At 49.7% G+C, this 26,965-nt stretch overlaps 1 protein-coding gene across 3 annotated transcripts in view; it reads left to right on the top strand.

Moving 5' to 3' along the window:
- Positions 1–531: 531 nt before the first annotated feature.
- KIAA0040 (KIAA0040 ortholog) overlaps positions 532–26,965 on the top strand; it is a 37,816-nt gene continuing 11,382 nt past the window's right edge. The window contains exons 1-2 of one of the 3 annotated variants that reach the window (XR_004380441.1): positions 532–952; positions 5,830–6,912. The gene's annotated coding sequence lies outside the window, so the exon portion shown is untranslated. Of the gene's footprint in view, positions 953–5,829; positions 6,913–26,965 lie in introns of those variants that run through there. The other 2 variants (XR_004380440.1, XM_032838848.1) reach the window with 2 other exon arrangements.

Here is a 26,965-nt window from a genome sequence, read left to right as displayed (position 1 = left end):
GCTGAGCAGAGAGCCCAATGCGGGGCTCGATCCCAGGACCCCGGGATCATGACCTGAGCTGAAGGCAGAGGCTTTAACCCACTGAGCCACCCAGGCACAGGGTTATCCTTACAGCCTTCAGGGAGCAGCACCAGGGCTGTGTGCACACACACCCCCACCCCCAACCGCACCCAGCGGTTGACTGAGGCAGCTGGGTGTTTTCGTTCCTCCAGATAGGGCTTGGGAGCCGGCACTGAGCTGGCGCCCGATCTGTCTCAGGGCCTCCCTCCCACATGCCTTCCACTCCTCCTGCCCAGAAGGCCGCTCTCTGAGACAACACTGGGTTGTCTTCACCTAAGCAGAGTTGCCCCGGAATTGTCCCAGGCCCCTGGGAACTTGGTGCGTCTGTGAAATGGACTGAGGACGGGCGCCGCGGGCGGGGAGAGCGCGGGTCCCGCAGGAGGCGTGTTCCGGCCCTGGTGGGGCACCAGCCCGCGGTGGCTGGGCGGGGGCGGGGGCGGAGGGGCGGAGGGCGGCGGGAGTCCCGGAGGAGGGCGCGGCGGGGCGGGGGCGCCGAGTCCAAGGGCACCGGCGGTTTGTGGGCCCGGGAGGGGAGCTGGGGCCCAGCCCAGGCGGCGGGAGAGAGGGCGAGTCGGATTCAGGAAGTTGTGTCTCTGACATCAGGGGCAGGACGGAGTTGGAGTGAAACCTCAAAAAATGCGAGGCGTGGCCCGCGGGAGGGCAGAGAACGCAGAGGGTGCCTTCCTCCAGGCGAGCGGCAGGTACGCGCGGCGCCCGGCCCCCGCTGACCCCTCCACTCGGCACCTGGCTCCGCGGGGGGGGCGGCCTTCCTCACTGGGACCTTGACCTCACCCGGGACCCCGCCGCTGTCAGACCCGCCACGCGCGCGCGCGGGAGACGGAGACCCCCTTTCCCCCGGGCGCCTGCAGGAAGCCCTCGGGGGGACTGAAAGGTGAGTTTCCAGACTGTGTGTGTGTGTGTGTGTGTGTGTGTGTGTGTGTGTGTGTGTGTGTGTTAACATATCTCAGGCTGTGTGTGTGAATACATTTTAACCTGCATATGTGTGTTTGACTACACTTTTAGCCATGTGTGTTAATATAGCTTTAGGTGTGTGTGCCTGAGTGTGTGTGTGTGTGTGTGTGTGTGTGTGTGTGTGTGGTTTAAGTTGCTCTCTGTTTGGAAGGGAACTTTCAGCTCACTTTCGTTCTTTATAAGGATTGACCAGCCCCAGAGATAAGTGAGATCTAAGGATCATTTCTAAATAGCCTCATGGCCCTTCACGACTCTGGTTCTAGTTTGTTTGGCTTCTTTGGGAGGGTGCTCTGCAGGCTGACATCTGCTTCTGGGCTGAGTCCACCGGGCTCGTGGGTCGGGGAGTTGGGGTGGAGTTCCCTTAGTCCAGTTGACAATATGGCCTGTAGGTGCTTTGGGACAGCGGGACATTCTATTTGCTACTGAAAAAGTCAAGGCCTGAGACCCACTAAAAAGCATCTCAGTCCTAGATGTTTCTAAATTATTCTAAGTGAAGCCAAATTTTCAACTCGGCTAAGAAACCAGCTGAAACGAAAATATGGCCTGGAGCCAAAGGTGGAATGGGAACCTGCCTGCTAGCCTCTGAGCCTCCAGGGGATTTACTGTGACACAGATTGCTTCCTAATTTCTTTGAATCTCTAGATGGTCCCACTCCCAGCACCCCGCCCCCCAGATCACCCATGAAGGTAGAATTGAGGACACAAAAAGACCTGTTTCCCTAGTATTTTTAAGAGCTTCGCAGAATACATTGTGTAATAATCGAGTTAAATAAGCTATATACGTTAGCTAGTAGGAACACGTGTCCTGCCTGACCGAAAGGGAAACCAACCCCGAGGTGCACTGTCCTCATTTCACGGAGAGGAGACTGCGGGCAGCCCACATGCTAGCTACCTGGCCGGACTTCTCCACCGAGTCTGTTCAATGAGGAAGGGGGAAAGAAGATCACTCCTTCCTCAGAAACCCCATCCTTCAAAGCAGTTGCATTCCATTCACTCAACTAAAGTTTGTAAGAATCTGAAGCTAATTTTAAGGAACCCTCATTTGAAAGTAAGGATGAATAATGGGAGAGCCTTGCACTATAAGGAACAGGTCTGAAAAGAACCACTGATGTGTCATTTGTCAAGTTAGCAAGGGTCTTACCATCATCCTCCTACTCTGATGTGCCTTCCTTTTGCCCAGTGCTGGGCGAGCCAGGCAGCTGTGCAGGGAAATCTGATTGAATCCTTCATTTCCTCTGAAATTCTGGCTCCCCATTCCCACCCAAGATACAATCTAGGAAAGAAATACAGGACAAAACAAATGTTTCTCCGGCCTCTGTACTTGGTCAATATTTAGCCTGTAGAATAAAGAAAGAATGACTTCTGCCCTTTTCTATGAAAACTAAACTCTAGAGAATAATAAATACGCAATAAGTTAAGTCACTGACTTCATCCATTCATACAATAGTTACTATACCTACTGTGTGCTGGGCAGCATGCCAGGTCCTTGGACTCCAAAGATAATGAGATCGTTTCTGCTTTTGAGGACCCACAATCTGATAAATGACACAAGATACAGAAACAAACTATAGTTCAGAATAATACACATTATAGTTGGGGTGCCTGGATGGCTCAGTCCGTTAAGTGGCTGGCTCTTGATTTTGGCTCTGGTCATGATCTCAGGGTCCTGGGATCAATCCCTGCATTGGGCTCCATGCTCAGCAGGGAGTCCACTTCAGGATTCTCTCTCTCCCTCTGCCCCTCCCCCATTTTCTCTCTCTCTCTCTCAAATAAATAAATAAATCTTAAAAAAAAAAACACACACACAGAATACACATTATAGTTTCAGTAGCTATGGGACACTGAAATGATCCAAAGGAGCGAGTGATAAACTCCCCCAGGAATTATCTGGAAGTCAACACTGCAAGAATGATGGATGAGTGAGATGTTGGAAATGATTAGGGAAAGGGCATTTCAGGCAGAGGAAAGAGTATATGCAAAGTCAAGGATACGGTGAGAGAACTGCAAGAAATTGTGGTCATAGTACTATACTAAGGAAATCATTTTGGGTGTTCAAGCAGAGAAATGGTGTGGTCAGGTTTGTGTTTGGAGAGAGAACTAAGGGCCAGGATGGCAGCTGGCTTGGAGATATGGAAAGCAGAGATAAGGAGGACCTCAACTAAGATCATGACAGTGGGAATGAAGGAAAGGGAATAGATGTTAGTGGTGTTTAGGAAGTAGAGTCAAAGTACGCCTCATGACCAAGTCAATGTGGTTAGGGGGGAGTGAGTGGAACAGAGGATGATTATAAGGTGTGGAGCTGAGGGTGGGGGGGATCCACTGTGATGTCCCGAATGCAGATCGTATGAACTAAGGGAGCAGTGGCCTTGGGAAGTGGATTGTGGGCAAAGGCATCGATGAACACTTTACACACATTTAGGTTAGACGTGACCAGGAGAGGCCCAGGCGTAGACACATGTAGGTGGTGGTCTACAGATACAGGTCTGGAGTTCAGGGAGAATGGAGGGGGCTCGCATTTAACTGCCCCAAATGATATGCATAAAAGCAGTGTGGAAGGTGACCAAAGAGCCTGTCAATAACGTTGCCAGTGAGACCATGTTAACACTGAAGAGGCTTGGATTTGGCCAATACTGATTGGCCTAGAGATATTATTTTCATACTGTATGGTGACTCTCTAGACTTCCAAGGCCTTCCCAGGATGCCTTGAGGGGGATCCCTAATATGTTGGCAAGTATCCTGCGTTAATGGCACATAGGCAGTACGGATGCCTTTAACCAAACAAGTGAGTCTCCAGGAATCACTTCACCCCATGAGAAATGCGTCCTTTAGTTCAAATTCAAGAGTCGCCAAGACCTCCCCAGAACTCATACCCCAAGCCTAGTAATCGTATCTGTATAGGAGAGTCCTACCATCGCTGGAACAAGAAGGATAACTTTCTCAGACAGATTCTAAACCCTCATAGAATAGTACTTAAGGCGTGGCTGCCATGGCCCAGATCAGGAAATCATGTGACCCAGTGTGGAAGGGGAAAAAACCCTCAAACTTGGAACTAGACACGCGTGGGTTACATTGGGGGCGCCTGAGTGGCTCAGTCGGCTAAGCATCTGCCTTGGGCTCAGGTCATAATCCCAGGAGTCAAGCATTGGGCTCCCTGCTCAGTGGAGAGCCTGCTTCTCCCTCTTCCCCACCCCCTGCTCATGCTCTCTCTAGATCTCTTTCTCTCAAATAAGTAAATAAAAATCCTTTTTTAAAAATGGCGGTAATTGTTACTTTCCAGGGCAATAGTTAGAATCAGAACCAAACTGAAAAAGAAAGATACATGTAATGTGCCCCATAATCTGCAAGTTTCTATAAAAATGTAAGTTGTTTTGTTATTATTACTAATCTTTCCTCTTGAAGCTGCCAGCTAGACGGACTGTGTACATGTAGGATCTGGGGAGTATCATAGGCCCAGACGTGCAGCTTTTTAACTATATCGTAAAAGTCTCCTTCTGTCTTATCGATGGCATGCATCTCTTCTGGCCACTTCTTTTATTCCTGATCTTCAGTAGTCAGAGCCCAAGGACGTAACTGCTCTGTTTGTGCAGCTCTAGCACAGCACAAGGACTCCTGGGAGCCAGGATTGCACCTGTCAGCGCGGGGACCCAACTGCAGTCGCACTGAGTGATCTCTCAGAGGGGGTGCTGTTTTCCTAATCATCAGCAAGGTGCCGGGTAAACCAGCACTGGCCTTGAATCTGAGCGTCAGCTGATGACTTGAGTGGAGCTGTGGTCCTTTTCTGTCCCAACCAAGGAAGCCTGACCTAGTCCAACCCCTTTGAAGCTCAAATTTGACGCCGACACCCAAACTTTCGATATAGCCGACTTCTGATGAGGGCTGGCTGCTGATGAGCAAAAGGAAATAACCACAGGCTCAAAGACTTCAAGTGGAAAAACACTTAGAAATGAGCCAGCCCCGCCCCTCACTTCACAGATGAGCAGACTCAGGTTTGAGAGCTGAAGTGTGTCCCTGGCTCCGCAGCTGGTGAAGGGGGGCGGGGGAGGGACCACAACCCAAGCTCTGTCTCTCTCCGCTCAGGAATAGCAGACACTCTCTAGGGTTTCTATCACCTGGACCTTGTGTACCTCATTCAAGAGGACACACACAGGCACTCAGACAGCTGGCAGAGATGCAACATGAAAAAACTCCACTTGAGGGCTGAGCTTTCCCCACCCAGTGGCCTCCATGGAAAACCAGGAGCGGATCTTGCAGAGAAAGGGGCAGATCTCTTTAAGGCAGTCTCCATGCCACACAGATCCCTTCTGTTTCCTTAACTTCTGTCCTTAAACTTCGCAAAATTTCCAAATACTGGGGCACCCGGGTGGCTCAGTAGGTTAAACGTCTGACTCTTGGTTTCATTTCAGGTCACAGTCTCAGGGTCATGCGATCAAGCCAGGCTCAGCATGGCATCTGCTAGAGATTCTCTCCCTTTCCTTCTCCCTCCTCCTCTGCCCCCTTCCTTCTCTCTCTCAAATCAATAGATAAAATCTTAAAAAAATAAAAATGCCCAAATGCCCCTCTAAAAGGGAGATAGCACTGGGTGCCTAAATTAACCGAAACCCCTTTAATGTTTTATTAAACTTGTCAGGAAGATGGTTTTGAGACGAGTGGACAGGTCATCATTAAATATCAAATCCTGATTCACATGTCCGCATTCCATGAGAAAGGCTCCAGGTGAATCACGGGAGTTCAAGGGACTCATCCCAGGCACTGTAAGAGAGAGAAAACAGTGGCAGATAGACTTTTTTCCCCTCTCCAGGCAGCAAGAGGAAAATCAACAGCCAGTTCTTTGAAGGGCGATCCCCAGGGCCACAGACCAGCTCAGGTTTCTGACTTTTCCACCCGCATTGGCCTGAGCCATCTGAGCAGAACACCACCTGGGAACGTGAGCGGACCTCAACGTAGCTGAGTTCCAAAACGAACCTCACACAAACACAACATTTCTTTCTTGGGGCAACTCCCAAGGGGCCACGGCAGTGTCCAAACCAAATCCTGGCCCCTGGCAAGAGACTTACCCCAACAATCGTAAGCAAGCTGCCTCATGGAGCTTGTTGCTAAGAAATGAAAGAAACCCTAATCATTGCTGTATTTCTTGGTCAAATGGTAGATTGTTTCTAAGCCATCGCAGGCTTGCCTTTGCTCTTAACTGTCTACAGTGTCTTCCTCCTAGGATGTTTTTCAGTTGACTTTTATTCGCCTCAAACACACTCCTGATTTCAAAGCTGGTTAGGCTTAAGAAAAGCCCATCAGGAGCTTCTTTAGTTTTCCAAGCAAGTCCTAAAAGAAAATTGGCAGGAGAGAGGGGAAAAATGTAACAGCAATAAGGATGGTTGCGTGTTATAATACTTTCAGTCTTCAAATTGTCCTGAGAACACAGGACACGGGTTTTGAGGTCGGTGCAGAGGCTGGGGGTTAAAGTCAGTGGAAGAAGCCGTGGAAACTGCGAAGTTCCATTAGCTGTCGTGTTATGGGCACAGGAGACACACAGTGGGCATGCTGTGTCTTAACCCGCACGACATGTGACTCTGGCTGTCGTAAACAGAGAAGAGAATGGTTTAGTACAAGTCAGGAGCTTGCTTTTCTCTCCCCGACCCAAGTGAGGCCCTGAGTCTCTATTCTTCTGGTCCTGGTTTCCTAATTCTGGCACCTTCTGTAGCTCCACCAGGGGGACAAAGTATGGGCTTTCAGAAGCCCTTCTGCTCAAAAAGCCCTGGCCATAGCCTAGAGGCTCCATCGGGCCACCCACGCACAGTGGCCTAAAATCCCCCAGGCACTCACAGTGGGCAAAGTCCCCTTCCCGGTGACATGGGACTGGGAGAGAACAAATGTACAGGGAACCATTTGTTGGTTCCCGCACACTTTTTGTGTGCATGCCAGGCTTTCGAGAGTCGTTCGTTGAACAGTGGAGCTAAGAATTTGAGGCATGCAATCTGACAGCCCCCCCGCCCCCCTTCCCCCACCAGGTTGCTTTATGAGCACGTCAGAATTGTTTATTCAACGTTATGGGACAGAAAAGTGGCAAAGCTGAAAGGAAACCCACCACTTTGAAGGCCAGCCATGCAGACTTACCCCATCTGTCAAGCCCATTTCTTGTAAATGACTGAGGTTTACACCCTCCCCCCTCTCTCTCTGCCTTCCACTCGTGACCTCAAACCTTCCCTCCCGCCCAAGGCCTGCCATCTGCTCAGCAGTGATGACCAGCACTGCACAGCAGAGCTCTACAGTAAAAGCTCCAGCCTCATTGCCAGGATGACCCACACTATCCCATCACGAAACGGCCTCTGGGAAAGGGCAGCCCATTTGCACCCCACACCATCCAGACATGACCTGCTCCGAGCTCTCCTGGTTTCTGAAGGAGAAACTCGGTTCCCGTCCTGTGGGGCTATTTGGCCCAACACCTTCTCTGGTTCAAAAAAGAGGCCACAATGTGCCGAGTGCCTCAGGATACTTGGTGATCTCCAACTATCGTGCTCTTGGTAGATTAGAACGGGAATATTATTGACATCTCTGAGGAAGAGCTGCTTTTTACTGGGTTTGCACAGATTTTCACAGCTGGCCACGGAAAGACTATCTCACTTCCAGATGGAAACACTGCATCCCTCCCCACTCTGTCTGGGATGAGGGAAAAGGACACAGTCACAGAGCATGTGCTGCATGGGGAAGGAGGTCTGATGTCCCTGATGGACATTTTCCAGGAATAAATTTGCAGTGGCTTAAAAAATATGATTGCTTCAATAACAAATACTGAAATCATTGAGATATGTGGTCATTCAACATTTGGTATTGCAGTGAATGAATAAATACACACTAGAAAGAATCCATGCTCTTTTATACTTCTTAATTACTAAAAAGAACACCACCATTTTTTCCCATTTACCGTCTATTAGCTTTCAAGAAATTTTACATGATCTCTTCCCACAATTTTTTTTGGAAGGTGAAGTTCACATTACATAAACTTAACTTTCTCTTCTTTCTTTTTTTTTCTCTTGAGAGCAAGAGAGCATGCACATGAGGGCAGGGGCAGAGAGAAAGGGAGAATCTTAAGCAGATCCCACACTGAGCGTGGAGCCCGACGCTGGGGTCCATCTCAAGACCCTGAGATAATGACCAGAGCCGAAATCAAGAATCACACGCTTAACCTACTGAGCCACCCAGGCGCCCCAAACTTAACCATTTTAAAGTGAACAGTTCAATGGCACTTAGTACACTCGTGATGTTGTGTAACCACCACCTCTGTCTAGTTCCAGAACATTCCCATCACTCCAAAATAAACCCCTGTCCCCATTCAACAGGTACTCCCCATGCTCCCTCTTTCCAGCCCCTGGCAACCATGGATCTGAATCCCATCTCTCTACAGTTATCTATTCTAGATATTTCATGTAAGTGAAATCGTACGGTATGTGGCCTTTACGTCTGGCTTCTTTCACTTAGCATGTTTTCCAGATTCAGCCACGCTGTAGCCTGTGTTGGTGTTCCGTGCTTTTTCGTGGATGAATAATATTCTTTCGTGTGTAACCATCAGTTTGTCTAGTCACCTGTTGAGACACATTCAGGTTGTTTCTGTTTCTTGGCCGTTGTGAGCAACCCCGGACGAGGATTTGTTTGAGCACCTGTTTTCGGTTGTTCTGGGTAACCTACCCGGGAGTGGAATTGGATCCTATGGTTATTTTATGTTTAACATTCTGAGGAACTGCCAAACTCTTTTTCCTCTTCCCGCATTTTTAATCATCATCCTTCCTTGATGGCAACAAGCATCTTAAGTAAGCATACTTTCCCATCCCGAGCCTCTTAATTTGTGGCCTTTGATGTTGTGCTTCAGTGAGGGATTGCAAATCCTGCTCCTTGTTGTCCTAGAGATGGAGTTATTTGGAGCTTGAGAAAGAAAATATTTGGATAAACTATAAACTCTTCTTGGTGTGACTGAAGAGGAAGCCGGAGCTTACAACCACACCATCCCTGCAGCACGGTCTGTGGCATGGTGGGCATTGCGGGAAGGACTCGGCTGACTTCCTCTCACTCAGTGCTCAGGACGGCTCCACTGTTAGGCCCATTTTACAGATGAGAAAACTGAGCTCTCTCCCAAGAGCTAAGTGCTCTTCCTGTGGCTCCAGAGGATTATCCATTAGCCTCTCCTACAAAGAAACTGCAGGTTTCCTGCCAGTAGTGAATCAGGAGCTCATGGTCTATCGTGACGGATGGATAAAGAGGCAATTAGAATACAGTGTAATAGATGCCGTGAGAGGTGTCACAACAGGGACTCCGGGACCAAAGGAGGACCATTCAGCCCAGCTCCGGGTGACAGACTTCCCAGAGGAGATAAAATCGAAGTGTATTAGTTTATGTGGAAACATTTCTGACCCTGGTACGGTTTGGCTCTCCCCCATCCCCCTTCGGTGCCAGCCTCTGGTGATTATGTTCCTAGGGCGCAGGGCCTGGCACATGGTAGCTGCTCATTAAACACATGCTAACAGACACGAGTGCTTCTGCAGGAAGAGCTTCTAACCCCTGTCACACTGTTATGTGACTCCTATACCTCGGGCCTACGTTTTGTCTCACAGGCTTTCTCAATTCAATATGGCCTGGGGATCAGGGGAAGAAGATGAAGAAAGGCCTAGAATGGCTTTTGTGGTTCTCTCTGCATCTGCACAGGCTCCGTGTCCACTCACGAGAAGACAGGAGAAGCAGGGGAAGAAGGCTGGGGAGAGGGGCAGGAGGTCGTGCAAAGGGCATCATGAAGAGATCTTGGCATGCCCCGGTCAGGAGACTCTAGGGTTGCATGGAATTCTGAGGAAGAAACTAAATGAACTGGTAAACCACTTCCTAAAAGTGTAATTTCTCCTTCCATCTCAAGATGGTATGGGTTGCTTCAGTGCCTCCTAGGTGATGGCTGTGCGGGGTCTGGGGTTCACCTCAGCCAGCAGGTACAAGAAGCAGCAGCTTCATGGGAAGGTCTGTCTCCCAGCGGGTAATTCTTGCCCGTCGGTACCAGAGATCATCCGTGCGATCTGGCTTGCCTTTGGTCAGTCACCTCCTGCTCCTGTTTGCAAAAGGAGAATTGTAAAAATTCTTAGGAGGCCTGGAGGCCTCGCTCTAGAAGGCAGAAGCTGCCCCAACGTGACTCCGGCTGCCTTTCCATACACATTTCTTAAAAACTTCGTGTGTGCCTGGCATGACGCTAGACGCCACGGGGAATTTAAAAAACAAAACTGAAGAGCAGGCTGGCAGAGATCCCACCTTCCACCTGGGAGGCTGTAAGCACCTGGGAGCGAATCCGGGCCCTCGCATGCGTGGCTCTGAGCAACAGCCTCTTCCCTGGGGTGAGAGTTTCCTGGGATCTCAGCTTACAAGGGCCACCACCCAGGTTCCGGACTGTGCCACTCTCAACATCCCCGATGCCCGGGTCCTCGGGTCAGCGGCCTCTCCAGGCTCTGACCCACTGGCCTAACCATAAACTGTTCCTCTGGGCTCCACCCCAAGTGTGGAAACACGACCCACAGCAAGACCTTCTTGTTCTGCCCAGGGGTCCTGGACGCCTCCACCTGCTGTAGCCTGACCTGTTATACCACCTGCGACCTGGTCTGGCAGAGGCCTCTAGAAAGCACATGTGAGCTAGGCAGGCTCAGGGTTGAGCATCTACAATGTGCCAATGAGAAGCAAGGGGGATTCCTGGAGGAGAAGCTCTCCGGTAGCTTCCAGGCAAGTGGGACAGTAGGCGTGGCACAGCTTCTGTGCCTGACCTCCCTGGTAATCTCCCCCTCGTCAGGGAGGGGAGGCAGGAGAAGGGGGATGAAATTTTCAGCTCTGGTAATCTCTCTATAAACCATGATTCCAGAGAAAGCCCCTAGGCCACCAAATCCTCCTTCTCTCACTCCCAGCCACCAGGGTCTGCACAAGGCCCGTCCTTGCTGGGGTTCCACAAGCCAGAGCCCTCCTTGACGGATGCCCCAGAGGCCTGGTGAACCTAACATTTATTGAACATCTACTTTGTGCCAGGCACGGTTTTGCCGCATTATACAAATTATTTAGTTCCTCTGATTTCCACAGCAGTCCTGTGATGCCACGGCTCTCCTTACCCTCATTTTACCGTTGAGAAACAATTTCTGAGGTGAGGCAGCCATTGAATGGAGGAGGGGCCGGCTTCAACCCCCGCTGGTGTCCCTAAAATAGTACTGCAGGAGGCGTGGGGGTATGGAGAGGATGTGCTGTGGAACCAGAGAGCCACAGATCAAACACAATCTGGCCACTGGTCACCGGTCATGTCTACCTCATGGGCTTTCAGTTCTCAGCCTCTGAGGTAGGTCTTGCCCCTCTTGGGTGGACATCTTGTTTGGTTTCCACAGACCTTGTGCTAAACGTTAGCAGTATTGTTCCATGGGTGGGCTAGCTACTGAGTGTGTGTGTGTGTGTGTGTGTGTGTGTGCGTGCAGAGAGAGAGAAAGATGCCTTTGAACTTGTGCCAACTGGAACCAGCTTTAGTTACGCTTGTGACCCCAGATTTGAAATCAGGATTAGTACCACATTTAAGAATACAGAAAGGAATACATTGTGGCTGGAGCCAGGAGAGAAGGGGGCCGAAACTCACTAGCCTCCTCAAGTTTCCTCACACAATAATCTGCCTTCAAGGTTGGCCACGGAAAACACCATCTGAAGGGCTTTGGGCCCCACGCATCACCAGCCACTCTCAGCCCTGACCTTGGGCCTTCAAGTCAGAAGAGGTGAGGTGGCCTGGGACAGGAGAGAAAGTTTCCCTGTAGCAGGCCTCCTTCTCGAGCCACAACCCAGAGGAACCCTTGCCCTGGGGCCGTAGGCCGGGCTGCTCACTGGATTGGCAGGGTTAGAGTCTGGGGCTTGGAGACAGGCTAAGGGCGGGCCGGGCTGGAGTGAGGTGTTTGTGTGTTGCCATGGTAACAGTAGGACGTTGGAAGGCGCCAGATCTGGGCCACCTTGATTGGATTCTTTGTCTGAGCCAGCTGTGCTTTCTCGAGCTGCTGGAATGCCTTTATTCCCAGCCTCACTACATTTAACCATCCTGCTCTCTGGGCAGATGCCAAGCCCAATCACACCTTCCTTGGAGCCTTGCGGGGATCTCTCATGGAATTGACAGCTTCCTCCTTGCTGCTGCTTCCATAACCACTCGTTTGCCTTTCCCTGCGGATTTTAACTTGTCCTGCTTCGTGGTTCTTCTTCTATGTTCCTCTGTTTCCCCAACAAGAAGTAAATTCCTGAAGTCCACGGTCTACATCTTTAGTTCAGCTTGGAATTCCTTACCCAGGTAGTTAGCAGGTTTCTGCTTCTTAGGAGGCAGCGTTGTCTGGAAAAGCCTAGAAAGGGAGAAGGTCCTCGTGCACAGGGTAGCTACCAGACATACGTGGGGTGAATTCAATCTGCTGCTCTACTCTGGAGAGTGAAGATGGCAGGTCTTGGTCCCTTCAGCCCCAATTGTGTCAACAACGCAGGCTCGGGGAAGGAAGGAGAGAGCTAGCAAGGGGAGTCGCTCCCTCTAGGAAGAAGCAGGGGGCGCCTTTTGCAGTAATCACAGAGATGTACATTGAGAGTGCTACACACACACATCCTCTCTCCTCCGTCAGCCTGGCAACCAGAAATTGCCAGATGAAATGTACAAGTCATGTACACCAAAGTGTGTCAGAAAGACATCTAACCAGGGCTTTTCAAGAACACGGTGGTAGGTCGTAACATTCAATATGGCACCCTGTGAGGTCAAGTGCAATCTCCATTTGAGCCCACCGATCACTGCTGTCATCTTGTTTCTTGGCACTGATAGCCCAGCTGGACATTCAGAAATAGCCAGTCACCCAAAGAGGCCTGCAGAGCCTGCCGATACTCTAGAATGTCCAAAGCATCTGGCACGTAAGCACTCTGAGCTCCCGTTGAAACCCTGTTCCAGACCCAGATTATCGAAAATCCAGTTGGTGGATTTTCTTCCGAGTATCTTCTTCCTTCTGACCACAGTGCTGTGTGTGAACCCAGAAACCAGCATGGCAGAGAGGAACGTGCACTGGATATTTGGGGGAAGAAAAATGACCAACCACATCATCCTTGATCATCTATGAGACCTTGGGTGTTTAATCCAGTGAGTCTGTTTTCTCACCTATAAAAATGCCCATTCATTAATTCGGCAAATATTTTCCAAGAGCAAACATGTCTCAGATGCCACAATAGAAATAGATTCTGTCTAGAAAGGAAGACAGATGATTAAATCTACCATTAGCCAAAAACAGGTACGGGCTATGGTTAGCGGTATGAGGACAGTTGGGGTGCTGGGACCATATTTCTCTGAGACTCCAGTGAATAGAAGCCCAGAGATTTGGTGGTAGTGGCTGAAGTGGGATTGGGGGAGCACTGGGGGCTCTAGAGGGAGAAGCTTTTTGGGGTCCCAAAGCAAGAGAGGGACCACAGAGCTCAGGGAGTCAGAAAGTAAACTGAAAAGATGACACGTCACCATCATTTGCCCCGCTCTCATGGCTTCATAGGACTTAGTGCAGGGCGGACAACATCACCCTGGGAAACCAGAAGACTGCAACCCTGTCTGCCCTTGGCCCCTAACCAGCTTTGCAATTTTCAACAAATTTCTGCTCCTGGGTTCATTCATCTGTGAAATAGGGCAAGAAATTCCTCCTCTCCTTACATTACTGTAGGTTGAGTAAAGAAATGTTTGCAGAAGCCCTTAAGAAATTAAAACGAATTCTAAGTGCAAGGTCTTTGATAGGACTTCCCCCAGTCATAAATAAACACAAGCCCATCGGGGCATCAGTTCTCAGACTCCAAAAGCGAGCGCATTAGGGTTTTATCCCCACCACCCACATTCCCAAGGGATCACGAGATAAATTGTAGTTTCTTTCCGATGGGTTTGGTGATATTTCATTTCAGTTCATAATCAGATTTTGTGCAAGGAAAGTAGGCTATTAATAAAACTTTGTGTTTAATTGTAATGTTGGTGATTACTGAGCCTGGCTGGAAAGGGCAGACTGTCCGTGAGCCCAGGAGTGGGGTCTGACTCCTGCACCGTCCCCGACTCCGGCCACCGCACACTTCGGATGACCAGAGGGTTTGGGGTAAGAGTCCAGGGCCTCTGAAACCCTGATTCTGTCGTGTCTCCCCAACTTTCAGGGCCTCCCTGGCACCCGTGACAGCGAAATTGGGTTCAGCTTCAAAGCCCTCTGCAGTTCCCCCAACCCTGCCTGAACCACCTTGTTTCCCCACTCTTCCTCAGGGGGTTTCTGTGTGTGGGGGCCTCTCACCTGTACCCTTGCTCCCCCTCCTGGCCAGCTCACCCCAACTTCCCTTTCCCCACCCAACCGACCGACCTCCCTGTGACGAGGATATCCCGTCCTCGCAGGAGTCAGAACAGCCTCCCACCCCAGGGTGCAGGGGACCTCCCGCTTTCGACCCAAGCCAGCATTGATCCCTCTCCCTCCTAATGGTGTGTACACTTTGGCATTTTCTGATATTTACTTTAGCCTCTAACTGCCTTTATTATATTTGAAAATTAAAACTTGGAAGAGCATTTTCAGTTTATAAAAGAACTATGCATATTATTGTTTGACTTTCAGAGCGAGGCTGAGGGGGCAGGAAGTCAGAGCGGTTATTACCTTCCCAACTGCAATGGGGGGTGCTCACAGTTGAGGGGGGGTTGTGCAGGGACCTGCACGGTCTCTGTTCCCTGACCTCTCCCAGGGTCGGGACCTCCATACACCTCTGTGCTCCTCCAGCCCTGAGTGGATCACATAGTAGTTTCTTAACTAACATTTCTTGAAATGAAATCCACATGCAACTTCAGGAAGAGTAATTCAAATGGCAGATTTTATTGATGGAAATAGTTGCTGTAAGTTCTGCCGGCGTCTTCAGATACAAAGAACGAGACGCCTGCAACATTGCTGGTCTTATGGTGACCCTGTCAACAACCCAAGGGAGACTCACACACATTCCATCCAAACCTCTTCCCCCACCCCACCCCCAGGTCAATCCAAGGGCAGGCACAGATGCAGGTAGCACTCCCTCTGCTCTCACCAAGCAGCCCGGGCCCCAAGGCCCCCTGGCAAAGGATGGAATGTGCTTGTCAGAACTTGCTTAGCGGGGAGGACATGCTCGGCTAGCCCTTGAAAACCAGGGGTCATTTGGGCAAAAAGGAGATCCAGGTTGCCCAGCACCTCTGCACAGCCAGGTGGGGTAGCGGTGGGGGTGGGGTCCGTCCATCCAGACTGGGGTGGAGACAGGAAGACCTCCCAGCATGGGAGCCAATGTCCCAAGAATTTCAGGCCACTTTGACAACCTGGAAGAATTGAGGCGTGGCCTTTTTTTTTGACGTGTCCTAGCATCTGCCAGGAATGATACCGATTATGGCTCTGGGTATCTGTACAGCTCCTAACAGCCTGGGAGTGAGCTCACGTACACTCCATTTTGACCCAAGGACTCTGTGAGGCAGCTCACTATGACTTATTTGTTTCCCCAGGAGGTATGTCTGTGTGATGGGACCTTCAGAGGAATGAGACAAAGGCACTCGCCCAGCCCTGTCCCCAGTGTCCTTCCATCCAGGCAACACATCTTAGCACTTTCTTGAGTATTTGTCCAGATTTTCCCCCCATTTGAGAGATGGAGAAACTGAGGCCCAAAGCGACTAAATGACCTTCCCAAGGATGCACACTAAGTCGCAAGTGAGAGTTTGAGCTGACTTCTCCCACAGTCTCTGATATTCCCCTTCAGTCACAGCTCTCTGTCTTTCAGCCAAGAATTTAGCTCCGATGAAAACCTACAGGAGCATAAATAAACAAACAAAACCAGACCAAAGCCAGAATTGGAGCCCCAGAGGCTCTCTCCTGAGGGGCAGAACTGCCTCCCCTATGAGGACCCTACAAGGACGCCTCCTCCCTGTGTGGCTGCTGTAAGCCAGCCCCCAACCCTGGGACACCGGCCCCCCTTCTTACCAGCAGAGGCACGGCCACACCTTCAGACCCTTTGCTCTATCAAACTGTTTCCATACAATGTCCTACTTCTTCAAGACCCTGATACTGAGTTGGTCTGAGTTTTAAAAATAAATAAATAAATAAATAATTATTCTGGGCTGCTTATGGGAGATAAAACCAAAAAGCTGGTGTGGAGCCTGCCAACAGCCCAGCCCTGGGGCCACCCATGGAGAGCTCGGAGCCAAGGTCTGAGCTCCCCAGCCTCGCCCACCCTCCTTGCACTCCCAGACGCCCCTTGTGCTTTCTAGAGGGTCTTCCATAAAGCTCTGAGGTCTCCAGGCAAGGATGGAGCAGAGGTGGTGGAGGGGGAGGAGTGGGGGTTGAGGGAAGGGGGTGTGTGTGTGTGTGTGTGTGTGTGTGTGTGTGTAGTGCTGTCTACCCACACCCCCCTTCCCAGGACAAGCCCCAGCCTAAGCAGTTTCTCACACCCTTACTCCCAAATCACGTATTTGCAGTACCTATAAGAAGGGCATTTCAGGGGCCAAGGGAACACATTCGGGGCACGAGGCAGAGGATTATGGGTGCGGCGAAGCCACAGTCACTTCCACAATTTCTCCGTAACAGGAGTTTAGGAAGAACAAGCTCTTTGCAGGAAGGCCCCTAAGCCTCGTTTGATGAGACTGACTGAGACAATGTATCAAAGGAACAGGGCACTGTCCCTAGACTGACTTGTATGTCCTCCACATTCACCCACCATTATTTACCAAAACTGTTTAAAAAAAAAAAAGGAAAGAAAAGAAAAGGAAAGAAAAACCACAAAACTCTCCATATGACATTGGGGATGCAGATGGAAACCCATGCAGACAGGAAGTGAGGGTCCATGGTCCTGGAGCGCGCACTCCTCCTCGCACGCACCCCCGCCCCCCAACCCTGCTGGAGCCTGGGGCCCAAAGCCTGGAGAGTCAGAGATATCCCACACCATGCATTCCGCAGGGGTGAGTTATGCCTGGAATGAGAGTATTTCTGCTTCCTCCCTCTACGATTCGGCCTTTATGTTTTCAGCCTTAATCTTATGGCAAGGTAGCTTTTCACCTGTCATTGCCCTAAAATTTAGTGAACATCAAAGGAAAGGAGGAGATGGAAAAGAAAGGAAAATCACATCGGTATTGCTTTTCAGTGGCATAATTGTATATCTGTGCCGCCCCATTGGTTTTCAACTATTTCAGCCTGTAAACTTCTCTTCCACCACCACTGAGAAAAATCAATCAGTCAGTCACTGGGCCATGGCTGCGAAATGTGAGAACGCGCAGTTCTCTAATATTAAGGAGAATTACGCGACTTCCAGTTTAAGGCCTATTTTTTAATGACCACCGGTGTGGGAGACCCCGAGTCAGACAAGTGCTTGATTGTCTTCGTGCTTTCCCAGAAAACGCTCTTTCTCTCTGAGAGGAGGTGACGTTTGCAGACTTAAGTGTGCGTCCTGCGGGGTTAGCCACAGAGCGCTCCCTTTATTTGAGGACCAGGGAAGGCACCGCCCCTCCCCACCGCCTCCCTACTTAAAGATGACCTCAGACCCCAAGCTCACACTTTCCAAAAATAAAGCGGCGCCCGGGCGCTTCACCACACCCGCAAAATCTGGCTCTGAAATGTTTGACCAAATAGTTTGGAAAAGGGAAAATGAGAGCTGTTGTAAGCCAGGTAATTCACGGTAACCATGGCTACGGGTTTATTAGCACTAATACCAGGATGTGGTTGATCATATATAGAGGGCAGCAAACACGAATGTGAGTGGTGTCAGTGTGTGCGCCCAGAAATTCTCCAAACTGGAAACCGAGCCCCTAATGACTGATTCATAGAGGATAGGGTGGGGGATTCGGGGGTTTGGAGGGTGCCCCATCCATCGGAGAAGCTCAGGGTTCTAATTGTAGCTTTAATTCGGTTTTCCAGCGCAATCCTCTAACTCTACTACCTTGCATTTCGGTCACAATTTTCCCTTCTGGGTGATCTTTCTTGTCTTGCCGTTCTTCACAACAATCTTGAGAGATATCTGGGGCAGCGAATGGCCTCCTTTCTCAGACCAGGAGAGGGCTCAGCCAGCTTGCCGGGTTTGCCCAAGGTCAGAGGGTTGGAGGACAACCAAGCAGGGACTGGAACTGGATCCTCTGACTCCAAACTCCATATTATCTGTGCTGCACCCCTCTGCTAGCTTTTTGTATTGTGTTCTGGACATTTTGATCCTCATTCATCTGTCTTGCAGACATCCCAGATCCTTACTATGTGTCTGATCAGCCAAAGATCAAGATTCTGGAGGTGGCTGGCGAGTTCGGCTTGCCTTTTGATTTTTGTCCTCATTTCTCCTTTTCAAGCCCCTCAGAAGGAGGGCCTTGCTCTCCCCAACATACATTATCAGCACAAAGGGAATGCAGTCCCTTACTGCCCAGGGCGTTTGTAATCCATGGGCTGCGGGCTTTCAGTGTCTCCAGGTACAAGGTAGGGGACAGGACCGGGTGAGCCTGGCAGGGTGGGGACAGGGTGTGGGATGAGGGTTAAGGAGGGAATGCAGGCCCTTCTAAAGCCCCAGCAGACTGCGGGTTGGTAGCCAAATTTGGGGGCTAGCTAAAAATTAATAATTTTACATGAAGTTAGAGGAGGGAAAAAAATAACGTAGTAAAATAAAATAAATAAAAGTGCCTATGGGTTGGAAATAGCTCTTGGACTGTCAGTGGTCAGTCACAGGGATTTTCTGGGATTTCTGGGATTTTCTGGGATCCGTGACTTCTGGGATTTTCTGCCTCTGGGTTCCTGACACCTGCTGTCATATGTGATACTGTATTTCTTTTCTTACGTTTGTGGTCCTATTAAAACATCAGCTCCTTGGGACGCCTGGGTGGCTCAGTTGGTTAAGCAGCCGCTGCCTTTGGCTCAGGTCATGATCCCAGCATCCTGGGATCGAGTCCCACATCAGGCTCCTTGCTCAGCGGGGAGCCTGCTTCTCCCTCTGCCTCTGCCTGCCACTCTGTCTGCCTGTGCTCACTCTCTCTGACAAATAAATAAATAAAATTTTAAAAAAAATCAGCTCCTTGAGGTCACAGAAGACACCTTCATTAGTCAAGAGGGTATCCCTAGGATGTGGCTCTCAGATGTTTGGTGGGTGACGGATGCAGTCAACACCCACATCGTCTGAGAAGAGAGGGTCTGGAGATGGAGCACAGTTTCCTGAGCATGGCAGCTGGGTAACAAGCGTCGGGGTCACCGCAGGATCCTCCAACTCTGATCAGACGGCGGTCAAACCTCTTCTGACGTTAGTAGCTCTGCAGCATCGGGCAAATTACTTAATCTCCAATGGACTCAGTTTCCTCCTCTGTGTAACGGGGATAAAAAAGACCCACCTCCTGAGCTGTTGAACCAGGCCACGTCTGTGAAGCCTTGACGCCACGCACAGAGCTGGGGCACTTAGAATGCAACAGATGGTAACTTTTTGATTTGGCAGATTTTTCCCTGTGTCTGTGAAAGGTGATAAGACATTTTGCCAACCTTCTGTTTTGAGGCTTTGCCTCCTGAAGTATCTGTGTCAAAAGAGGCCAGTCAAAGAAAACAAATGAGCATTCTAGCTGAACGGGGAGGAGAAAGTGGATCGTAGCAGACAAAACAAGGTACCCCTGAGAAACTAGATCCTGGAGGTCAGAAGGGCTGAAAGAGGGAGACGCAGCTGGAAAGGAGCAGAAATTAAGTTAGCAAGAAAACAGGAGGAAGGCAAACACGTCTGCCCTGATTCCTCAGGAGTTGGCTAACTCACTTCTTAAACCAGTTCAGGGAAAAACTGATCAAAATCTGATTAAAACACGGATACCTGGGTGGCTCGGTCGGTTAAGGGTCTGCCTTCGGCGCAAGTCATGATCTCAGGGTCCTGGAATCGAGCCCTGAGTTGGGCTCCTTGCCCAGTGGGGAGTCTGGTTCTCCCTCTGCCTCTGCCCTTCCCCCTTCTCATGCTCTTTCTCTCTCTGTCTCTCTTTCTCTCTCAAATAAATAAAATCTTGAAGGTCCCCGCTGTGTGAAATACACTTAGGTCAGATGCTTGGCGCACGTTCTTTCTTTTTGCCCCTAGCGATGCATTCATTCACCCCTCCATCCACCCCACAAGTACTTCTTGTCGACCCGCCTTAGACCGGGCACTGTACCAGGTACTGAGGAGAAAACAGTGAGGTACAGTGGATAAAAATGCCTAACCCTCTGAGAAATGTGCTAATATCTCTGTTTACAGAAGAAAAATTCTAAACTCAGAATGTTTAAGTGAACGTTGCCCAGACTCCCCACCAGTGTGAGCAGAGGAGGCAGAGTTCTTTACTGGACATTTTCTAGTTTAGGAGTAGGAACATCAGGAAATTTCCATATGATCTCAAGGACATGAACAAGAGGAATTTGTTTACCTGCTAACAGGTTGCAGAGGTGATATTCAGAGCACTGTTGGAATTTTCAGAGAATCAGAGAGACAGCATGTCTAATTCTAAGGGGTGACTGAAAAAGGTTAATCATGAGTGTACAGCACGGACCCTTTGGAGACAGTGTAATTAGGGATGAGAAGAGACAAAAAGAGGGACGAGAAGGCGCAAAGGGGAAGAAAGGGGATAGCGATTCCAGGCGTTCCATCACAGAAAGCCAGAGAAAGCCCAAATGGAAACCTTTTTAAACTCTTTTCTTTGTTCTTAAATTATTTTCTAATTATTTCCCTGGGATCATCTTCGAGTAGAGCGAAGATGTCTTCTACCTCCCCTGTATTTCCTGGCATAGCTTAATTAATACTTGATTGATTGAAAGATTGACTCACTTGAACCTGGAGTGAAATGGAGCTTTTTAATTTTCTTTTCTGCTGAACCTGAAATAGAGCATATAGTAATTAGGAAAAGATCCCTTGTTATCAGAAAGTCCCAGCTACAATGAGCTCTTTATAACTGAGCAAAAGGAAGGTAGGTGATAATGTGGGAGTTGATAAATCACACCCCCTACTCCCTACTGCTTTCAACGATATGGAATTTTCTTGATCATTATTTCCACCTGAAATGAGTGAGTTGGCTGGAGGATGTGGCTGGACCGTGGGCTAAATGACAGGTCATTGTCATCAAAGTCCGGCCACAGATGTGACTGATGGTCACGTTTCTGTGCTCTTCCTGGCCCCAGCTCTCTCTCCCTAATGACCTTGGCTGACTGATCCACATTTTCTCGAGATCTCTTCTCCTTCGGGACCCTCGGGTTAGGTGGCGTGACTTCCTTCGTTGATCCAACTATAATGCAAACTCTGGACATCCAAATGGAATGAGACAGGTCAGGGCTGTGTTCTCATGGAGCTCAGCTCCCATGCAGGAAGACAGTCAATACATGTGCAAACTGAAGTTACCGGAATATTCTGTTTGAGTGGGAAATGTAAGGGTGGAAAACACTACAAAGGTTAAGACAGGATGATGTGGGAGAGGTGGACTGGAGGCTGGGCTTCTTAGTCAAAAATGCCTCCTGGTGAGGTTCCATTTAGGTAGAAATGCATCTGAGCTGAGCCCTGACTGTTATGAAGTGGTCAGTCACGTGAAGATCTGAGAGTCAGCGTACCAAAGAGGCGCAGAAGGTCCCAAGGGGGTGGGCAGTCCTGAAGTCAGATGTGTCCAGGACACAGTGAGTGAGAAAGGGGAGCAAGATGAGATTAGATGAAGGAGGCACTTGTGGGATCTGGGAAGAGTTTGGACTTCACTCTACAGGTCTCAGGAAGCCATGCAGCGGGGAGTGGCGGGGTGTGGAGGGGTGGGGGTGGGGACAACATTGCCTAGCTTGTGCCGGGAGAACAGCCCATGGAGAGGGAAACAGAGAAGCAGGTACTGGTGGGGGAAGTGTCTTGGTAATCCGGGTGAGAGATGATGGTGACCTAGCCTTGGAATGGAGAGGCATGAATGGATTGGGGGTTTATTTTGGAGACAGAGCTGATAGGACCCACGGATGAGGTGGGGATGGGGTTGAAGCAAAAGGGACCTCCTAATTTCCTTGGGCTTCCATAGCCAAACACAAGCTGGGTGGCCTAAAGAGCCAAACTGGATCTGTCTCGCATTGTTCTGGAGGTTAGCAATCTGAAACCAAGGTCAGGTGCTTCTGAAGGCCATGAAGGAAGGATCTGTTCCAGGCCTCTCTCCTTGGCTTGTAAAAGGCCATCCTCTCCCTCTGTCTCTTCCCATGGTCTTCCCTCTGTGCATGTCTATCTCAACGTCCAAACCTCCCTTTCTATGAAAGACATTGGTCATACTAGATTACGGGCTCTCTTCGCTCCAGCATGATCTCATCTTAACTAATCACATCAGCAACAACACTGAGTCCAAGTAAGGTCACATTCTGAGGTACTGGGGGCTAGGACTTCAACATAAAAATGTGGGGGAAGTGAGACCATTCCACCCTTAACTGGGGGAACCGAGTGTACAGTCTTCTGCTTGGTCTGAGACGGAAAGAAACCATCCCTTCATCAGCTATGAATTAGCACCTGTTGGGGGACAGGCATTGAATGAGGGTGTCACATTGAACAGAGGAGTACGAATCACTGGCATGTAGGATCTTGCAGCTGAGGGCGAGAGAAACAAGTCAGCAAGTCCTGTATATATTAATGTATGGAGAGAAAATACTCATATAGATGACTTTTTGTACTTTTCTGTATTCTTATCATTTTTCAGAGAAAACACATCACTGTAATACAGTAAGATAAGGACTGTGGGAGGTTAGTGGCTCCGTGAGAGCTCAGAAGAGAAAGAAAACGATGTGGGGCAGCTTAGGTGTGGGGGGCGCTGAGAGTCCCAGAAGACCTCCCAGAGGAGGATGAGGGACGTGGTTCTCCCGTGCATGGGCCGAGGGAAGAAGGTGAGAAGACGTTCCAGGCAGATGGAACGGTGTGTGTCACCGCATGACAAAGGAAGAGAGCAGGAACGAAGATGTGGTCATAAGGGTGGTGGTGGGAGATGAGGCTGGGATGATAGGAGGGACCAGCTCATGAGGGATTTGTCCTCCTTGCTAAGGAGCTGTGATTATCAGGTAAGAGAGGAAGAGCTGAAGAGAGGCTGGGCACGTGACCACTTGCAGACTTCAGAAAGGTGAATTATAGGAAGGAGGAACCAGGAGCCAGTCTGAGGGCTTGGACAAATATGATCGCAATGGGGACAAAGAAAAGGGCCTCTGTACTTCCCAGACCCCCTTCTTTGCCTCTCCGACTGCTCTCTGCCCTCCGTACTCACAGCCAGAGCTGCCCAGCTTAAACCACGCTTCACCTTGGACTCCTGGACCCAGGCTCACAGGCTCCCAGGCCCTGGCCACCTCCTCTCCTAGGGTCGGCCTAGCTCTTTCTCCCTTCGGAGACTTTCCCTGCTGTCCTGACCCCTGGAAGGCCCTCTGCAGACAGCTGGATCCCCGCCTTTCCTCGGACCTCCGTTCAAAGTCATGTCCACATGGGCCAACCAGTTAATTCCTTAGAGCACTAACAACACAGCTCGGTTTATTTGTTTGTGCCCTTGTTTGTTGTCTACCTTCGCCCCGTAAGTAGTTTGACCACATCTGTGTCACGCCTGACTGGGTCTGTAGTGTCTAGGACAGGAACAATGCATGCTAGGAGCTCACTAATCCACTGGCAGAAGGAAAGAAAGAGCAAGGAGAGGAAGGACGGTGTAGTGTGGGGGTGAGGAAAGAGGCTCGTGTCCTGCTCTGCCCAGGGGAGGGAGGGCAAATAGACTGTATCCAAGTCCTCATAATGCTGCTTCTGACGGACCCCTGTATGTATTTTAATTCTGAAATGGTTGCTTTGAAAAAGAATGATAGGGGCACCTGGGTGGCTCAGTGGGTTAAAGCCTCTGCCTTCAGCTCAGGTCATGATCCCAGGGTCCTGAGATCGAGCCCTGCATCAGGATCTCTGCTCAGCAGGGAGCCTGCTTCCTCCTCTCTCTCCCTCTCTCTCTCTCTCTCTCTCCTGTCTGCCTCTCTGCCTACTTGTGATCTCTGCCTGCCAAATAAATAAAAAAAATCTTTAAAAAAAAGAAAGAATGATAAGTGGAACAATTTAGAAAGAATCTTCTTACTATAAGAAAACTAGAGAAGGAGGGGTGGAGGAAACGCTTTTTAAAGGAGACCCATATAGTCAAAGTCATGACTTCAGAACCATCCCAGTTCTAAAAAGACAAACAAAATCATTATGAGCTCAGGAGCTGAGGGATGTTCCTTCGGACCAGCCTGTTTGTTTGGAGTCAGATAATAAGGACTAACAGGAAGGGCCAGGCTCAGCTCCGAGAAGCTCTACGTCTACCGTCTACTGACTCATTTAGTTTTCACAACCGCCAACTATTATCAAGTCCACTCAACAGATGAGAAAACTGAGACCCAGGGAGAGAGGGGAAGTGACCTGCCCCATGTGATACAATCAGTGAGTAGCAGAGCCGGGATTCCAACACAGGGCATTTGGTCCCAGAGCCAGCACTTGGAAGCACTTGGCTAAACCCCTTTCAGGTCAGAGGAGCAAACTCTCTAGGAGAGTTGTTGGCCTCATTGTGTATGTGTTTTAATCTCTACCAACACTACCTCTTTGCTGCTTGTGTAAGTCAAGGACGGGCTAACTGCTTTAGCAAATAATCCTCGGAATCGGTGGCTTTACCCACCAAAGGCTTATTTCTCAGTCACTCCCGTTCACTGTGGTCTAAAGGGGCGTCCTGCTGACAGTCGTTCACAAACACCTTCTTCTCGGCCAACCCTGGGGGCCTTGAAGTTCTCTGCCTGGTCCTCAGCGTCTGGCCAGCCAGGGAGGGTGGGCGAGCCTAGAGAATCTTGGGACAGATTTCAGGAGCCAGACCCATGTTCCTGTGGCCAGAACTCGGTCACGTGGCCCTACAAAGATTTAAGGGGACTGACAAGGACAGTCTAGCCTATGCCCATGATGAAGTTAAGGTGGGCATCTTGCCAAGAGCTGCCTCAGTGTTTTATTTTTAAAGACTTTCATAAGGGAGACCTTGGCAAGACGAGGTGCTGGGAGTCAGAAGACATTGGTTCTGGCCCTGACCCCACCAATGGTCAGCTGTGTGACCTCCAGCAATCACAGCCTCTTTTGGTCCCAGATTCCTTATCAATAAAGTGAGGGTACCCACCGAAAGGACCCATATATGATTCTTCCCATTCAGAACGTCTATATGATAAAGCATGGTTTTCTTATTTTTAATAATCACGGTGCCTTAGTCGTTTTTATATTGACGACCTCTGTGTGCCTTTGTTCAAAATTGCAACCATAATTATAACATTGATTCAGAGGGGAAAACCTGTCTGTTTTCCTCTAATCCTCAATATCTAGTTACACACCATAAATGTATACACTGGAGGGGGGAGAGAGCTTCCAACTTTGCATTGGAACTAGTTACTTGAAACAATTAATTACACCAGGGAAAATACAGGTATCTATTTCCTCATGCCTGGAACCACATTTAAGTTGTAAACACAGTTCTCCACAAGCAGATTATTGCTGTGATCTGACCATTTTTGTACAAAACAGTACTTACATCTATTAGAGAGCATCTGAGCATGGCAGGTTAGCAAGCTGAGAGCCGTCAAGAAAATATATATCCAGAATGGCAGAGTTAATGACTGCTGAATGAGAGTCCTCTCCGTGCCCCCACTTCCAGAGCGCCCTGGTTTCTGAAGTACCTGGCATTATGGTCACCGCAGGGATTTTCCAAGGACCGCAGGGGCAAGGTTTGAGCAGATGGGGTTGGAGAAGCCTGGGGCTGAACAAGATATTCCGAACCTCCAGGAGAAATGGCAGGAAGTCAGGTAGAGGCTGATGAGATTCTTATCCTAGGAAAAATAAAATATGCCAGACTCAGAGACCTGACCGGGGACCAGGGTTGGAAGAGGAGGAGGGGAGCACAGCCAGGGACTTGTCCTCACGGCCCTCTGCCCGAGAGCTCGCCCACCACACCCATTGGAGAACACCCGAGTCAGGCCACTTGTCCCACCCTCCATGCCCACCCTCATCCCTGCTGCCATTTTCCGTGAATAACCGTAACCCTGCCTCCCACTATTAGCCCCACCAACCTGACCTCCCTCACCTCCATGACACTGTTCTTTACAGAACACGGATCGATTCTGTCCCCTCCTTGCTGAAGCGCTATGGCTCCTACAGGACACACCAGCCGTTAACATGGCTTACAAGCCCTGTGGGGGTGGGACCGCCTGCCCCATGGGCCTCATGTCACCCCCTGTCACCCCCATTCACTGCCACTGCATTCAGCCACACTGTCCTTCACATCCTTTTCAGAAGAAGCAGTGGGTCCCACCGTTCATCTGAGAAAAGGCACAAAACACATATTTCCCTGTGTTTCTAGAATTTGGGGGGACACTTCATAACGTATTAACCACTGAACTCATTGTTTCCGGTTTAGAGGCATTTCACTGAAAAGGTGAGCACTGAAGAAAAACCTAGCATACCTACCTAGCATGTTGCCTGAAAATGCTTTAGATATGTTTATTCTGTGTTTTGAGACTTTTCAGACACCCCGACTATGTCTTTGTCTTTGTACTGACCACATTTTTCTAATTCAGATCTCAGTGAGGCCGTCCCCACTCAGAGCCCACCCCTACCGCCATGGTAGGCACTACTCAATCACTCAGTAACATCACGGGCTTCTCCTCTGGTCACGCTTTCCATATTATACTTTCACATGTGTCTGTGGGATTCTCTGATGAGTCTTCTTCCCACACTAGACTTGGAGCACCAAAAAGGACTGGGACCTGGTCTGCTTGTTCCTGGATACCCAGGACCTGACACGGTTCCCAGCCTCTCAGAGGTGCTCCATAAGGAGTCATTGAAGGAAGGACTGAACAGACACCTGTCCTGATTAGAATTTCCTTTTCATTTCTTTCCTGTGACTCTTCTCCAGGCCAAGCTGCTTACTCATTCCCCTAGGCTGTTCTCATGTCCCTTCA

Source organism: Lontra canadensis, unplaced genomic scaffold (genome assembly GCF_010015895.1).
Source record: "Lontra canadensis isolate GAN:19392208 unplaced genomic scaffold, GSC_riverotter_1.0 scaffold106, whole genome shotgun sequence".
Classification (NCBI taxonomy): Eukaryota; Metazoa; Chordata; class Mammalia; order Carnivora; family Mustelidae; genus Lontra; species Lontra canadensis.
Note: the sequence above shows the minus strand (reverse complement) of the source record. Positions and strands in the feature narration are given on the sequence as shown.